Source organism: Equus quagga, chromosome 3 (genome assembly GCF_021613505.1).
Source record: "Equus quagga isolate Etosha38 chromosome 3, UCLA_HA_Equagga_1.0, whole genome shotgun sequence".
In the NCBI taxonomy this organism is placed as follows: Eukaryota; Metazoa; Chordata; class Mammalia; order Perissodactyla; family Equidae; genus Equus; species Equus quagga.
Window position 1 is genome coordinate 69,782,106 of NC_060269.1, and position 18,219 is coordinate 69,800,324.

The window sequence follows — 18,219 nt, forward strand, 5'->3', positions numbered from 1 at the left end:
TGGGGTGTGAGGGGCAGTGGGAGTCGGTGAAGGGAGGAGCAGCTGGGCAGGTGTGGACCGATCTGGAGAGCAGGCTCCACTCTCACCGCCAGGAGCAGGTGGGCCTGCTGGGGCCGGGCCGTGGGACCTGGGCGGTCCGTGGGCAGGCCGTGGCAAGCTGTGGCTGTGTGGCAGAGGCAGCAGGCTGGAACTGGGGCTTCCAAGATGCTGAGCTCCGCGGGTGAATGAGGCTGTGGTGGGAGTGGGGAGGGCTCTTCAGGGAGGACTGCTGTGGGTCTGAGGGGACCAGTGCACGGAACCTGGGCAGAAGCCCAACCAGGCTGCGGCTCCCTCAGAGGGACCCTCTCGGAGCTGGCAGGCAGTGGGTCTTAGCCCGGGAGGCATTTTCGGGCAGTCTCACTGCCCAGCTCTTTCCAGGCAGGCCATGTGGGGCCCCATCCCACCCACAGCCCCAGATTCTGAGCCAGTCCTGACTGAGGCAGTGGGACGTGCCCTGGAGTCCTCTCAGTGCCTTAAGGAACCAAGCTGTTGACACTCTGGAGGTTGAAAGAGGCTCCAGGGTGACGTGTCTGTCCTCCCCGAGAGCAGTGTTGCTATGCCATAGAAGTTTCCCACAGGACTGAGGATATCAGAGTTAACACGGGCCCTGGATAGCGGCTGTTCAGCCCCCAGTTTACAGATGGAGACCTGAGCCCCACAGTTAAACAGCTTCTTAGCGGCAGAGGGTGTCCCTCCCCGGCAGAAGGGTTTGCAGCTGACATACTGGAATGTGCCTGGCATGTGGAAGGTACCTAATACGTTTTAGTTGAGTGAATAAACAAATGGAGGGAGGGGTGGTCTCTAGTGGTGGGTGAGGAAGGAAGAGATTCAACCAGAGCTCCAGATCTTCCCCACTTTTCCCCTCGCTCCCTCCCCACCCCCTCTCAGCATCCTGGCCTGCAAAGATAGTGACAGCAGCACCAGGGCACACTAGAATCCCACTGGAGAGGCTGCCTGTAGCCTGAGGCCAGCGCCTGCGCAGGCATGCTGGCGAGGGCTTCAGGATCAGCGTCTCGCACGCCTGTAAGGCCCTCTTGCCCCCATTCTGAGGCTGCAGGCTGGCTGGGAGCTCTGGACACCCCTCGCACGCTGGGGCTGCAGAGCTGGCTGGAGCACATGCAGGCCCCAGGGCTTGGGGTCCTGGCCTGGGTGAGCAGGAGGAGAGGATAATGTTTTCTGCTCCCGGCTTCAAAGGAGAGAAGAACCTCTCGGTTAGTGGCACAGATGTTTGTCCCACAGCTGATTATGGTCACAGCTCCTCACTGGAGCTCTTTTGAGAGTGAACGCCTGGCTGGTCACTGATGGCAGCAATGATGCTGCGTGCTCGAGAGGGGACCTCAGCAGCATTGCCCCTTCCTCCCGTCTCCTGTGCCCCTCCCCAGCAGTGAGGCGTCGTGGTTAGCTGTAGTTCCTGCTCCACTGCTCTGAGGGCAGCAAATCCTCCTTACGGCAGGCGTGAAAGGCATTGCAGGCTTGTGGGATTGGAAGAGAGCTTGCCTCAGTTCAGCTGGGGGTCGGGGAGCGCCTGTTCGGAGAACTTTTTTTAAAAATTGAGATTTTGAAAAATCTCAATTTGAGACATGTTATGTTAGTTTCAGGTGTACAACATAATGATTCAATATTTGTATATATTGTGAAATGATCAACATAATAAGTCTAGTTAACATCCATCACCTCATATAGTTACGATTCTTTTTCTTATGATGAGAACTTTTAAGATCTCCTCTCTTAGCAACTTTCAAATATGCAATACAGTATTATTAACTGTAGTCGCCGCACTGTGCCTTACGTCCCCGGGACTTCTTTCTTTCATTGCTGGAGTTTGTACCTTTGATCACCTTCACTCCCGGCTCCCAGCCTCTGGCAACCACCGATCTCTTCACTGTATCTACGAGCTTGGTGTTTCTTTTTTTAGATTGCATACGTGAGTGAGATCGTACGGTGTTTGTCTTTCTCCATCTGACTTAGTTCACTCAGCATGATGCCCTCCAGGTCCCCCGATGGAGAACTGTTGATTCTAGAGGCCTCCATCCAATATCCGCTGTTATCTTCCCAGGTTTGATTAGAGGTCTGCGTCCCCACTGTGTCACTTTTCCATTTAAACTCTTATTCAGCTAAGTCTTCTCTACACCCCTTGAGCCCAGGGTTTCTTGTGCATGGTCTCCACGTCTTGGAACTGGGGGCAGCCCCACCAGCACTGCATGGTGGAGCTGGACAGCAGGGCCCTGTCCCCAAGGCTCATTCCCCAGGCCTGCCCTATCTCTTAGCAGCAAGCCTATACTAGTCCTCGACTAGACTTCTCCAGACGTCTCTGACCTTCACTCTCCTACTCTGGAGTCACTTCAGTGTGGGCTGTGTGACACAGTGGGAGGTGCATGGGCCCGGGACCTGAGACCTGGCTCTGTGGCGTGATCTTGGGCAAGTCAAGGAGCCCTCTTGCGTTTGTTTTTACCGAATTTAAAATAGATACTGATTAGCTTCACAGGGTTGGGGTAAGGAGGGTATGACCGTCTGTTTGTAAACGTACTTCGCAACATCTAAGCCATTCTGCGAATACTGGTTATGATTCACTTGGCCCCTGGGATCTCACCATTCTAATTAGCATTGGCTAGCTGACTTGTCGGAGGAACCAGGCTGTGAAGGACCGATCCTCCCCTTCCCTGTTATAAACCCCACTCGAGGGAGTGTTGGAGTGGGATCTTGAGGCAGCCTCTAAGACAAATGCCACTGGCTCGCACTTGGCCCTCATTAGGTCCTCATTCCACATAAGCTTGCTGACGACCTATTGCGAGTCTCAGTGCAGGGCCACATCAGGGCACAAAGCAGACACATTGGTCCAGGTGCACTGCGAAGAAGCCACAGTGGCTTCCTGGGCAAGGAGCGAGGAAGGGCAGGAAGGACTTTCAGACTGCTACGCGGGCCTGACACCTGCAGAAGGAGATGAGGAAGAAGGGGGTCGGGGTAGAAAGAGCTTCTGACAAAAATGCAATTCCAGGAATGGGTTGGTCTGGCTAGTGGGGGGTCCTTGAAGCAAAGTTGGCCACAAGAGGAGCCTTGCATTTTGCAGACTGAGCAAATGCCTTAGTACCTGCCGTGCTTAGCTGCTGACTGGACCAGCCCATGGGAAGCGTGGCCTCGAGTGAAGGCAGTGGTGGATCCCAAAGGGCAGAGCTGAGACTGGGGGTCAATTACACTTCTCAGAGCCGAGAGCAGAACAGCGCATTTTGATGCCAAAACAGACAAAAGTTCTCATTGTCATAGAGCAAGGGAAGATAGACAATACTCACCAAACATAACAAACAAGCAAACAAACAAATAAAATGGTATGTTAAAAGTTTGTAAGTACTATACAAATAATGGGGTGGTGTAAAGGAGACTGGGAATGCCAGCGTGGGGAGGGTTATAACTTAAATAAGATAGGCAGAGCAGGGCTCATTGAGGAGTAGACATCCGAGCCAAGCCCTGAAGGAGATGAGGGCATTTAGCTATGTGGATATATGGGGAAGAGTGTTCTGTGAAGAGGGAACAGCCAGTGCAAAGGCCCTGAGGTAGGAGCCTTATGAAGAACAGCAAGGAAGCTGGTATGTCTGGAGTGGAATGAGCTAAAGGGAGATTGGTAGAAGAGGGTGTCTGAGAGGGGTGGGCCTGTAGGCCACTGCAAAGACTTAGCTTTTACTCTGAGTGACATGAGGAGACTTTGGAGGGTTTGAGGAGGGGAGTGACTTGCTCGTATATTTTAAAAGGATCAGTCTGGCTCTGAGTTGAGAATAGGTTCTAGGTAGCTAAGATAGAAGACTGGAGACTAGTCGGGAAGTGATGACATCAGTTCACGTGAGAGATGGTGGTGGCCTGGAGCAGGGTGGGGTCGGTGGAGGTGGTGAGAGGTAAGAGGTCTGGATGTGTTCTCAAGGTAGAACCAATGGGATATCCAGACAGACTGGTGAGTGAAAGAGAGGACTCAAGGATGACAGTGACATTTTTGGCCTGAATAACTAGAGGAAAAAGGTGCCAGAACCACAAAATTGGGATGTGGAGCTTTCAGCCCAGCAAAGAAATTTTACCCAGCCAGTGTGAGGAGGAGGGAAGGAAGACGGGGGAGGGAATGGGAAACGCGACATAGAGCGGCGAGCGTAATTCCTAACATAACATCAACTTACCATGATACACGTGGATGAAACTCACGATTAAAAATACAGAGACAAACTGGATTAAAACCACAGATTTTGGAATGTATTTTTCTACACGAGGATGAAAATAAAGGGGTAGAAGCAGATACAACAAGCAAACATGAACAAAAGAAAATTTATGAGAAAAAAAGAGGAAGATTCTGGTAAGAGGAATAAAAGATCACAAAACTATAAAAATAGTGAAAAATACATATTCCCCCCAATATACCCTCAAATATATGTGTGTGTTACTCATACACATTCACACAAATATAAAAATAGCTATAGCAACATAAGGAGAAATAGATAAATCTGCCATTTTAGTTGAATATTTTTAGCCTAAGCCTCTTATATATAAGTTGATAGAGGAAGCAGAAAAAATTTATTAAGTATGTAGAAAGTTTGAACAACTTATTTAATAAGCTTATAATATATAATTAAAAATATATAATTTTATGCCTCACAAACAGAAAATACCCATTCTTTCGATTATATGTAGCACTCACAAAAATGACAGTAAATCTGGGCACAAAGGCACCTTTGATAAATTCCAAAGAGCTGACATGACCCAGACGACGTTCTTCGACTGCAATACGATGAAACTGGACGTCAGTGAAAAAACCCCAAACCAAAAACATGGATGTCTGGAAACTAAAAGATGGCACTATTAAAAAGTCTTTGGAATAAAGAAGAAATAACAAAGATAATTGCAAAGTATTTAGCCCAAATGAATGAATAAGCCACATGGCAAACTTTGTGAGACACAGATACAGCAGCTCTTCGTAGACAATGTGTAGCCTTAAACCCGTCTGTTAGAAGCCGGAGAAGACTGAACACGAACGGGTCTCACACTCACCCCAGGAGGCTGAAACGGTGCGGACGGAACAAGCCCAGAGACAAAGAGGGAAATCCCAGATATAAAGGCAGAAATAAACGAATAGCAAATCACAATTAAAAATCACAGAAGCTTAGCAAAGCAGAATGTAGGCCTTTTGAAAAGATTAATAAAATAGACAAACCTCTGGCAAGACTGAGAAAAAAAGTATAATAATAATAATAAGAATAAAACTGAATGGAAAAGGAAAATGAAAGACAATAGATTTTTTGAAAAAATAATATTATGAACAAATCTTATGAAACACAAATAAATTTGAAAAGTTAGATGAATTGGATAGCTTTCTGGGAAAACGAGAAATGCCAAAATTGGCAAAGAATAAAAAAACTCGAACAGACCAGTAATGAGTAAAGAAATTAAAATCATAGCAAATTCCTTGAAAGCCCCAGGCCCACATGGCTTTGCAGCTGAGTTCCACAAGGCTTTGATGGAGAAATAACCCCTGTCTTGTGGCAGCTTTTCCAGAAAATAGAAAAAGGAAAAAAAAAGCTTGTCTGATTCATTTAATGAAGGTAGTTTAATTACAACTCTTAAACTAGACAAGGACAGGAGAGAAAAAAATTATAGGCACATTTCACTTGCAAAAATAGATGAAAACAATACTAAATAAAACATTAGCTAACTGAATCTAGCAGTGTATTAAAAACAACGCTGCAATCATGTGAGGTTTACGTGATAAATGCAGGGGTGTTTAACAGCAGAAAGTCCAGCAGTTCACCACCTTAATGGACCAAAGCAGAAAAAAATCCCTGTATGATTAGCCGAAGAGTTGCAAAGAAGCGTTTGATGAAGTCCAATACCTATTTAATAAGGATAATAATAATAATAAAAAAAATTCAACACCTGTTTATAACAAAAATCATCAGTATAATAAATTTCTCAGCAAACTAGGAATGGAAGGGAACTTCTCTGACTCTGAAGGCCGCTTACCCCAAACCTACGGGGTGTCCCCCTGGGTGGAGAAATGTGAGCTGCCTCGCTGCCTTCACCTTTAAGAGGAAGCTGAGACATGCGCACAGGTCCGGCTGGCCCAAGCTCTCATGCTATTTCCCTGTGTGGGGTGGAGGCCAGGCATGGGCAGCTCCAGGAACTCTTTGGGGCAAGGCCCTTTGGGTCCATTATAACGGGATCTCACTTGGTTATGCAAAGATCAGGACTGGATCACAGCTATGACAGGGACAGGGCTGAATTGCAAGTCTTCTTAGACTGTCACACATCTTGCTCCTGCCTTGCCTGGGGGAGGAGCCTGTGTGTGCCACTCACTCAGCGTCTGAGGAACAAGGAATGAATGACTCTGTTTTGCATGCGAGTGTTGGGTGGGGAGGGTAGAAATGGATTCCATGAGAGAAAGGGCGTGAGGCTCCACAGATGCCTTCTGCGAGCGCTTGGCAGAGGGCGAGCGAGAAGGGGGCGGGGAGATGTGAGCTGCAATCCTGGTGTGTGGGACTCCGAGAAGAAAAACTGTTAAAAGCATTTGTAGAAATTTTTGCTGGTACTGTTGGGCGCAGGCCTGCTTCCCTTAAATCCTGAAGAAGACCTCTCATCGTGAGCTATGGTTTATCTTTGGGTCTGTTGTCGTTAGATAAGTAAGTTTTGTTTTTTCCAATGTGTCCCCATAGTAAAATAGAAAGTAAAAGCCGAATTTTATTTAAGCCACGTAAGGAGACAGGATCTCATGGAACCCAGGGCAGAAGGTGTGGCCTGACTCGCAGAGGGCCCAGAACCCCTTGAAATGGGGGTTATGTGCCACTTTCCGTCCGTCCCCCTCAGCGACCTCGTGTCCTCTCATCTGTGTGCACCCCTCTGCTGTGCCCACGCTCTTCACTGCCTTCCTCTCCGTCTTGCTCGTCCTGTCTCCCTCCAACCCCTCCAGATCCATGAAAATTCAGGACTTGTGAAGAAGTTATCCTGTGCAAAGTGCATGAAAATTTCACCTCCTTAATTCAAAGAAGCAACAGAGACTGGCTGGTCTTCTTTGACCCAAGTTTGAATTCTTGTAGAAAGGACTCTGATGGCCTCAGCCAGGGCCAGGCGTCCACCTGCTCCAATCTGTGTGGCCAGTGATGGGGCAGTGAGAAGGGGTGGCACAGGGGCACTGAAACAAACCTGGCTAGAGGGCCCATCCCTGTGAGTGTAGGGTTGGATCTTAGAAAAGGCCAGCTTCTCCAAGTTCACTCTGCACCAGTCTTAAAGAGATGCAAAGAACAAACCTTCTTAAAAGCCAGAGTCTGGCTGAGGAGGGCGACACGTGACTGCACATGCGAGCTGGTCCCAGGACAGCTCCAGCTAAGAAGCTGACTGTGTGGAAGCCACGTCCCGTCGTCTGCCTGGTCATTTCTGAGGACACACAGCTAGTTCTAACTAGGAAGAGGAAACATAAAAAAAATTCATAACAGCTTAACACCCTCCAGGCCGAACCCAGCAGTTTTATTTTCACTTGTTCAGGAGGGGGGAAAAAGTCATTGCTAATTCCACAATTACTTCATCCCAGAGTACTTGTGAAAAATGACTTCAAGTGTAAAATATTGTCTACTAAAGAATTAACTTTACAGATAATTTGGATTCAATTATCGGCTCAATACTAAAATTTGCTGGGAAAAGCGCAGGCAATATTTTATGACTGCCACATGACGCAGCGATTGTGAAATTAGTTATTAATGACTTATGAGAGAGACACTTAAAAAAGTCAACTGGGGGAAGGAAATACATCACTTAGGCTTTTATGGGCCAGGCGAGGACGGGGGCTCCTCCTCATCCGTTTCTCCAGTGATTCTAGTCCTGCTGACTGAACCTCCCGCCCGGGCTTCTGTCCTTCCTCTCCCCACGCGTGTGATCTGGGGCTCAAATCATACGTGAATTCCTTGGGAGCAATTAGAAGCTGAAGGTTGCTGCCATCCGTCACGGCGAGGGGGACACGGTCTTCACCGGCCCTGAGAGCTGGGGGTGACCCCTCACCTCTGCTCCGTGCCATCCATTATCTCTGGCTGGCACTGAGTGCACACCGCATGGACTTTTACAACCAGAGTGATCTGCAGGCAGTTTATTACTGTGACCTCCCACCTTAACCTGCTGCCTAGTCCAAGGGGGATTTTGTGAAGTCCCCTGGGCTCTCCTTGGGGGTGAAGATGATATGCTTTCCTTAGCTCTTTTAAAGTTATTGCCGAAGCTACCTTCTAAATTCAATTTAAATGACGTTCATTCTTCCCTGTCCAAAGTACTTACTGGCTCCTACGCCACGCCCAGCACCATTTGGCCTGTGAGGAGTAGGATAGCTGTCTAAAATATGCTCCAGGCTCACCGAGAGCCTTGAACATCAGGAACGATCTGTGAAGCAATGCAGTGACAACACTTTCCAAGATGGGGAAATCATCAAATGGAGTGGCGGACACAAGTCAGGGCCTGATGCAACATGTGGCCTGCACGGCGGTGCCGGGGACAGAGAGGGTCCTTTCCAGTGGCGCAGTGTGGGAGGGCCCGATTCTGCAGTGTGAAGGGGAGGCCCCGACAGGGCACAAATAGCGCGTTAGGCCCACCCCATGCCAGGAGAACTCTATGCGGCTCTCGGTGCTGGAGACACAAAGCAGACCAACACTTCATGCAGCTCATTGTGTGTGTGTGTGTGTGTGTGGGCAGGAGGAGATGACAACAGTTAATGAATGTTTAATAAGTAAATTATGTAGTATATTAGAAGGTGATTGCTGTAGAAGCAAGAACTACAGTGCGATAGGGAGTGTGGAGGGTGGAGGGTGGACGGGAGTGGGCAGGGAGCGATTTTAAATACGGTAGCCAGGGTGGGGCTCGCTGAGATGTTGCTCTGAGTAAAGATTTCCAGGAAGGAAGTGCGGGATTTCGTTTCGTGGATCTCTAGGGAGAACCCTTTTCAGGCAAAGGAGCAGCCAGGCCCCAGGCCCCAAGGCAGGCGTGGACGTGGCTGGCCCAGGAGTAGCAGAGAGGCCCTGTGGCTGGAGCAGAGGAAAGGGGTGGGTGGAGAGAATGAGCAGAGGAGACTGGAGACTTACTGAGGCTGGACCAAGCTGCGGGCCCTGTGGGCCGTGGTAAGGACTTGCTTCCTCCTCTGAGTGACATGCAGAGCTGGGCGAGGGTTTTGAGCGAGGAGGAAGATAGTCCGAGAGGCGTTTTCAAGGCATCCTTCTGCCTGTGGTCTTCTGACTCACTGTAGGGGCAAGGATGGAAGCTGGAGCTTGTCAGGAGGCTCAGGCAGGAATCCGGGTGAGGAGGCCGGCGTGCCGCAGTGGACGTGGCGAGCAGTGGTCAGCTTCTGGATCTCTCTTGAATTATAAAAGTGTGTAGGGGGGTGCAGTGTGAGAGAAAGAATTTCAGGCTGCTCCAAAGCTCTCCCCACCCATCCTGATAGCTCTGGGGCTGGAATATAGCTTCCCTGAGGACAGGCACATGAGTCACGAGGGGAGAGACAGATGGCTGGAGTGGGCGCTGTCCACGAGACCCAAAGACCCCCCCCCCCCCCCCCCCCCCCCCCCCCCTGGTGCACTCCCCCACAGCTGCTGTGAGTGGTGGCTGCTCAAGGCCCACAGCTCTCTCCTCTGGAGCTTTGCCCTCAGCCAACGGGAGGCCCTCACCCGGGAAGTTACATCTGATCCCCTCCCAGCTAGATGACTGACCGGTGTAGGGGACAGAAGCCCAGCTCCCTTGCCTGACACAGAGACCAACAGTGGGGTGCAGTTCCTGCCTGACCCCTCTCTGTGGACAAGGCTGGCTCGTCCTCCCTCAGGCGCCGGCCTGCGCTCCCTGCTCAACTCACGCTCCTCACCCCAGAGCCCTGCAAAATCACTTACACAGCAGTCCCATCTCAGGACTCGCGCTCCTCTCCAGAGGCCCCACAAACCTCCTACCCTTAGTCCCATCTCAGGACTCGCGCTCCTCTCCAGAGCCCCCCACAAACCTCCTACCCTTAGTCCCATCTCAGGACTTGCGCTCCTCTCCAGAGCCCCCCACAAACCTCCTACCCTTAGTCCCATCTCAGGACTTGCTTCTAGGGAGCCTGAGTGAAGGTGGGAATCTCTGACAAAGTGAGGACATTCGTGTAACTGCCACCCGAATCAAGAAAGTGTCTACTGTCACACCCCAGAACGCACCGATGCCCCTCTCTGAAGGTTGCAGTGAATCTGACTTAGAAGACTACAGATTGGTTTGTCTGATTTATAATTTTATATAAATACAATCATACCGAATGCACTCTTTCTTGTCTGATGTCCTCTCTTGAAATTATGACACTTCTCCATGATGTTCCGTGTAGTGATAATTCACTCTCCTTCCTTGTTGTATGGCATTGTGCGAATAGACCACAATTTCCTATCCAAGCTACTGTGGATGGACATTTTGGGTTAGTTCCAGCTTTTGTCTATTACAAATAATGATGTACGAATATTCTTGTACGTGATGTTTGCTGCCATAAGTGGGGTGTGTATTAAAGCATGGGATTTGTAGGTCACAGTGTATGCAAATACATTTAGTTTTCATAGATACTGCTAAGCAGTTTCAACAGCGTCTGTACCAGCAGTGTCTGAGCGGTCCAGTTCTTTGACGTCATTATTCACATTTGGAATTGTCTGTTTTTCATTTTAGCAATTCTGCTGGGTGTGCAGTCATGGCTCATGTTGGTTTTAATCTGCATTTCCCTGATGACTAATAAGATTGAGCAGGTTTTTATGTGTTTATTGGCTATTTGGATATATTTATTTTTCAAAATGCCTGTTCACGTCATTTGCCTGTGTAAAAAAAAATGAGTGGGCTGTTTTTCTCTTCTTGACTTTTGGGAGTTCTTTACGTATTCTGGGCACTAGTGCTTTGTTGATTATTATAATCAAATATCATTTCCAACTCTGGATTGCCTTTCTCTTTGTTAATGGTTTTTTTTTAAGAACAGTTCTTTTTTTTGTGAGGAAGATTGGCCCCAAGCTAATATCTGTTGCTAATCTTCCTCTTTTTGCTTGAGGAAGATTGTCGCTGAGCTAACATCTGTGCCAATCTTCTTCTACTTTATGTGGGATGCTGCCACAGCGTGGCTTGACAAGGGGTGGCAGGTCTGTGCCAGGGATCCGAAACTGCAAACCCCCAGGCTGCTGAAGTGGAGCGCGTGAACTTAACCAGAACGCCACCAGGCCGGCACCAAGAACGGAAGTTCTTACTGGTAATATCAGTATTTGCTTTATGGCTAGTACTTTTTGTATCTTGCTTAGGAAATCTTTGCCTAACCCAAGATCTTGAGACTATTCTACTCTGTTTTCTTCCAGGTTTTTGACCCGAGCATTGGGAAGGATGGAGTTGCCAGCAGTGGAGATGGGAAAGAGTGGGCTGATGGGTTTCTGAGGGGCGGGGGGTGCAGTTTGGATGTGTTGAGTGTTAGCTGAGTGTTAGCGATCCAGGTGGAGCTTCTCCCAGGCCCTCAGGGATTAGGAGATGTAGGTAAGAGTTCAGGAGTTAGGTCCCCAGGGAGAGGGTGTGAAAGCCTTAGAAGAGAGACCAAGCCCCGAGCCCTAAGGCACGACCGCACTAAGAGCTCTGGATGAGGAGGAACCAGAAAAGGACGCTGAGCGAGAGAATCCCAGAGAGAAGACAGGAGGAAAACTAGGGAGGGTGGAGCCCTGGAGGGCTGGGAAGGAAGTGGACCTGGGATGAGGGCGTGGTCAGTGTTGTCCATGGTGCTGACGAGGACTGGAAAGTGAACCTTGGTGACATTGACGAGACTAGTTTCGGAGGAGGGTGGGGATGAAAGCCTGATTGGAGAGGCTTCAGAGGAGGGATGACCTGGATCAAGTAGAAGCTGCCACTGGAAGCCCCCAGAGGTGGCCAGGGCACGGGAGAGCCCAGGCCAGGCATCAGTTGTCTAAAAGCAAGGGAGGCACCCGGAAGTCGTGAGTCATGCAGCAGATGCTGCCAGACCCGAGTTGTTTTCCTTGAGCTGGGCTAGGTAGGTGCCCATGGCTTAGCTGCCCGCAGGCTCAAGAAGTGCTCTTGGGCAGACCAGTGGGGCAGGACGCGCGAGGCTGCCCTGTGGAGGTCCTGGGCCACACCATGCTCTTTGGCACGGCGTTCAGTGCTTTTAGAATTGCTCTTCCTTTGACTGTCCCACTCATTCCCCTCCTGTTTCTTTCCTCCCCCTTTGTGTTCCTTGAATGCTCAACTTTCCGTTTGAGGGTCCCTCTTGCTTCAGCTGTCCCTCTGGGCTTTCATTTAGTGTGTTTCCTCTCTAGACTCTCTCTCACTACCTCTGCCTGACTGAGTCCTACATAGCCTTTTAGACTCAGCTCAGGCACTGCTTCTTCCAGGAAGTCCTCCATGATCATTTAGCATCCAGCATGTTATGCAGCATCTGCTGCGTAGCATCCCCTCACTGGGTTCAAATGATCTCTTTAACTGCACGTCTGCTACACCAGATGCCGAGCTCCTTGCGGGCAGTGACTCACGCCTTACCCATTTCTGGCCCTGGTGCACGACGCTGGCACAGAGCAGGCCCTCACGTGGTTCTTTAGCTGGCAACTGCAGAGGCACTTGCACTCAAGGTAGGATGTGGATCGCAGGCAGGAGGGAGAACGGCATTGCAGGCAGAGCAGCATGAGGGTTAACCAAGCAGTGCAGTCACAGGGTGTGTGTGGGAGCCTGAGAGTGGGCCTGGCTGAGGGCTGAGTTGGTAAAGTCGAGGATGGTGACAGCTCAGTGGGTGCCAGCCGCTCTGAGGAGGCAGCAGGTGTCTGTGTGCGCACGAGTGCGTGTGGCGGTGGAGGAGAGCAATTATGAACATCAAATGAAACTAATTTACATGGATAAGTGCAGCCAGTGAGGCTTGGCTTGCGGGGTCTGATTTATTTAGGGCAGGAGGGAATCCGGCAGGGAGCTCCCCTCAGGTGAGTGAGCCGCAGCGTGGCCGCCCATATAAAAAGTCCTGCCGTGAGGCCGAGGTGCAGCCTCGCTTACTGCTCACTCCAGTCAGTGTCAGAGGGTGGGAGCATCAGGCCAGCTCAGAAGCAGTTTTAGAGAGGGACTGCCCCCCCTTTTTTCTTTCTGGAACACTGGAGGACTAATCTTAAAAATAGGCTTGATTGCTTTAAATTTCTAATTATAAAAGGGAAATAGATCAATATAGAACATTTGAAAAATACATACATAATGGGATAAAGACAAAATTTAAAATAACCATAATTCCACCACTCAGAGATAACTGCTATTAACATTGTAAAGAATTCCTTCCAATCTTTTTCTCTATGCATAAACACATTTTTAAACAGAATTCTTTATTTATCATTTGTCCAGTCTGTGTTCTAATTTTTAAAAATTTAAGATTATATTTTGAGCCTTTTCCTATCAACAGATCTTAAAGGCTGTAATCATCTACCTTGTGAACACCCTAGAGGTTTTTAAAAACCCGTCCCCTTTGGGTGGACATAAGGGTTATTTCCAATTTTTTGTCTTGTAAATAATACTGCAGTAAAAGACATTGTTCCTAAGTCTCTGCCTATATCTCTGACTATTTAGGTCACATTTCTAGAGGTATGATTCTTGTCACATATTGTCACGTTGCTTTCCGGGATACTTGTGTGTGTGTGTGTCTTGTTTTTTTTATTTTAATCAATTTATACTCCTATCAGCAATGATTGATGATCATTTTATGGCACTAGATATTATTATTAAAAATGTTTAATGGCCATTTGTATTTTTATAAATTAATAGTTTATACATTAATATGTGAAGAGCTAAATATGCTTTAGAATATTCAGCTTTCCCATCCATGGGTATGCTATCCCTATTCAACTTTTCTTTTAACAGAGTCTTGTTTTATTTATACAGGATTCCAGTGGCCCTCCTGGAATGGGGCAAAACAGCAATCAGTTGACATGAATAACTCAAATGGATCATAAGGCTGGTTCTATAAGTGGGATGAGACTTTGAGCTATAGCAAGCCTTTGATTAAAGAGGTGCTAGAGAAGCAGAGAGGCTGGAGGCATCTTTGACTCACACCCTCTCCAGGGGGCACCACGTGGGCTCCCGTTTAGTGGGGTGCACTGGCTTCTGCCCAGGGCTGCTCACAGCTGACCTCGAAGCTTGTAGCAGGCATTGCCTCTATTTCTAGACCTTTTTTTGCAGCTCACGTCTTGTCTTATTTCCACTCTCTGTTTCTGATTATTTATCTGGCTCTGGATTTCTAGTTCTGCGTAGCTCTGGGCAGATGGGTGGCTAGCAGATGCTTGATCTGTTTTAGTGTAGAAGGACTTACCGTAGGTGTGAGGCATTCTATCTAAGCTGGCAAATACAGGGTCTGATTGCCAGTATGATGCTCAGCTGTGATTTCCTGGCTCTCTGTGCCCCTGGTAAGTCCCTAAATCAAGAACCCAGCTTATTCCTTGACCGCTGCCTATCACCTAAACGTTTGGACTATCTTCTTAGTTTCTCTCTCTTTCAATCTCCAGATAAAGTCCGAATTGTAGCTCTCAGCATTGTGAGTGTGTATGTGTGTGTACTGCTTAGGAAATTCCTGTCTAGACAGCCTGAAACTCAGAGTCTAGATAGCCTCTGTCCCCATTCTTCATCAGTAGGCCCCTTAGCTCCATAGCTGCTTTCTCTTCAAGGCCTCCTTGAGTAAAGAGGTCAGTCTTGCTGGAGCCGAGGGCTTGCATTGGAATGGAGGAGCCATAGGTTGGATGCGTTGGGTGGTTCTGGTCCTGGAAGTTGTCTGAGACAGAGGGTGGTCTCATCTAGACATTCGAAACTGTCCTGGAATTTCAGATTGACAAGAACTTAACTTAGATTAGACCTGAATAACACAACTTTTATGCTCTAGATGTCCTCTTTATCCTGATCTAGGGTTAGGAGGGATTTCTTGGGACTTGCCCTGGACCAGAAGATGCACCCTTATGCCACCACCAGCTCTATCCTCCAGCCTGCCTCAACCTGGATCCCAACTCCTCACCATTCCCCCAGATCACTTTGGGATGGGGGTTGGGCTGCATCTCCCTGCTGGGTGTTAACTCTCTTCGGGGTTTCCTGGTCTTGCCAAGAGGGAAGAGTAGTAGTAGGGGACAAGAGCAGATTGACGTGCTCCAGGTTAGTGTCTTGAGAGTTCTTGTCACTCCAAAGAAAGTTTCTCAAAAAGGTTTGCCCTGCTGAGAAGTAGAAGGAAAGAACTTCTATAGGTAAAGAGAGAGGGAGGAGCGAGGAAGAAGGAGTTCACTGCTATTTATCTCCTTTCTTATCTATAATTTAAATTTCTGGTTTTGGTGTGAATTTCTTTCGTGGAGAGGAGCACTTCTTTACCCACACCCTCTGTCAGCACATTGCAACCCTCACTCAGGCCTCCCTGGCTTGTGGCTTGGCAACCTCCCTCTCATCTTCAGACCTCACCTCTCATCTTCTTGCTCTTCCCTTGCCATGTGCGCCCACACCCGAGGGGCACCCCTCACCTCTCTCTTCTTTCTCCTGAGAGTTGGGCTCCATGTCAAAGTCATACAGAATTGTCTAATTATAACAGATTAATCCATTAGGATTTCTGCTTTTCTATTTACTGGCTGGAACTATCCGTTTCACAGCTGTGGCTCCCATGTCTAAGCAGCTAGCAGGCAATTTAAATATAGAAAGCAATTTAACCTAGTTGGACACCGAGGCAGCTCGCTTAATGTAGCACATAAATTTCAGAGCTCTTTGCTCTCAGCCCTCAGAAGGGCAGCCAACAGTTTCATGTCCTGAAAAGATTTGGCTTTTCAGGGAATTTACACCCCAAAAAGGGATCCTGGGTATTGGATTAAAAGAAATAGGAGTCTTTAAATGAGGTCAGGGGTTGTTTTCAGGTCAATTCAGCTTTATTTTTTTCCTCTTTTGGGGGCAATAATCTGCTTAAGGGAGCTTTTTGGGAGTCTGACATCACTTGGCAGGTATCTTACTGTCCTCTCTTTAACTTTCATTTGCCGCCTTATGGGCAAAGTGTTTTTCCCACGTTGTGCCAATAGTCTGGGTTAGCCTGCCTGCTAAGAGCTGGTAGTCTGAATGACACCATGTCTTAGTCCTCTTGCTACCCAGCCCCTGGCCAGTGCCTCGCTGGTAATAGACACTTGTTAAATGTGTGTCATAGCTGGGAAAGGGGTGGGGGACCTGACAAACCCAACTTTAAGCCCCAAACCAGAAGACATATCAACTACATAACTACCTTTTAGGGATGGGATGCACAGAGAGATGCTCTGCTGAGAAAAGAGAAGACTAGGAGGCGTGGTAAAAGTCCTCAGGTATTGGAAGGGCTGCCAAGAAGATGTGGGACTGGACTTTTCCTTTTCTTTCCCACATGGCCCCAGAGGGCAGAGATATTGGGCTAAGGGGCGAATGTTACAGGAAGAAAAAGCTGGACTTAACTTACTTATAGGAAAACCGTGGCATTGATCTAGGTTTTTATTTTAAGCGGAACCCTCAACTGAAAGAGGTAATAAACTTCCCACGACCATCTGTGCTTAAGAAGAGGCTGGACAGCCATGCGCAGGGAGGCTGTGGGGGGATTTAGAACCACATGGGACTGGAGAGCCTCAAGATGCTGTCTGCCTGATCTTCCATGCCGCGGCCACCCCTGCGTCTATCTTCAGGAATCGTGGGTCTGAAATGCAGGCCTTCTCCACTCCTTCTGGCAGATGGGAAGAGATGACCACAGGCTTGAAGGGGTTGGGGGCGGGCTCAGCTCACAGTCCCTGAATTGAGGGAGTAAGTGTAGGGTCCCTCAAGCCCCCATTAGCTTGGGTTTAGTGCCCCCCAGAGCAGGATGGCAATGGCTGCAGTGGGTACGGGTGTGTATTAGTGTCCTGGGGCTGCCATAACAAAGGACCACAAACTGAGTAGCTTGACCAATAGAAATGTATTGTCTCACAGTTGCGGTGGCCGGCAGTCTGAAGTCAAGGTCTCAGTAGGGCCATGGTCCTTCTGAAGGCTCTAGGAGGGGTCTGTCCCAGGCATCTCTCCTAGCTTCAGGTCGTTTCTTGGTTTGTGGCGTGGCATTCTCCCTGTGTGAGTGTCTGTGTCCAAATTCCCACTGCTGTATAAAGGACATCAGTCATATTGGAGTAGGCTTATGGAATGGTTGGTTTGATTGTAGGACCCAGTGGGGGCTCTGAATGGTTTTTTGACGGGTGTGAAATAACTCTGGAGGGTTCCAGGCTGAACCACTCCCTAAACCCACCAACCTACTCTCTATAAAGCCTGAGTGGGTGTTCCTCTTTCTGAACGCTGGCAGTGTTTAGAGTGGGCATCATAGTTTAGCCCTTAATTATGTCCTTGTACTGTTTCTCGGTTCATGTAAAACAACAATTATTGAGTACCTACTATATATATGAGGCATGTGATATACATGATATCTCAATTAGCCAGGACTCTGTGAAATGGGTATTATTAATCTCATTCTACAGGTGAAGGATGTTCTGTAACTTGTTCAAGCCCATACAGCTAGTATGCGGCAGAACTGGGATTTGAACCTCTGCCTATGCGGCTCTTCAGTTCAATTACTCTAAGTTACACCCCACAACTCCCAAACTTGCTTGTAAGCTCCTCAAGTGAACAGACTTCTCGTACATTCTTCCCACTACTCAGATGGATTAGAATTCACTCTGGACATCCTTTACAGCTCTTTGTTGTGAAATGCCCAGGGTTTGCTGGATGATCTCTAAGCCCCCCTTTAGTTCCAACACTCCTTGATGAATGAGTCCCCTTTTGACTGATGCATTGAAATGAGTCAGGAGTTCTATGATTATTCACAGGGTTTGTATGAGATATGGGGTGGTACGTAGTACAGAAATGGGAATGGGTCAGTGCTGGGCGGCCCACGTCCTGGGTGATCGTGGACAGCCTGGGTCCTCTCTTTTGACGTCAGAAGCTCCATGTCTTCTTCATTTCTCCAGCTGGGCATCAGGCCTTGGCAAATTGATTCACACTCGTTCAGCTCACAAAAGTCTTATTGGTAAGCCAGAACGTTGACTGATTAATGTACCATGAGATTGTACATTGAGATACAGTTGCCAAGAAGACTGAATGATTATGGCAGCTGGACAGCACAGGCTCTTCTTACTCTTTGAGAAGCAATTCAAGTCTCAAAGTTAGTAAACTTAGAAAGACCAACAG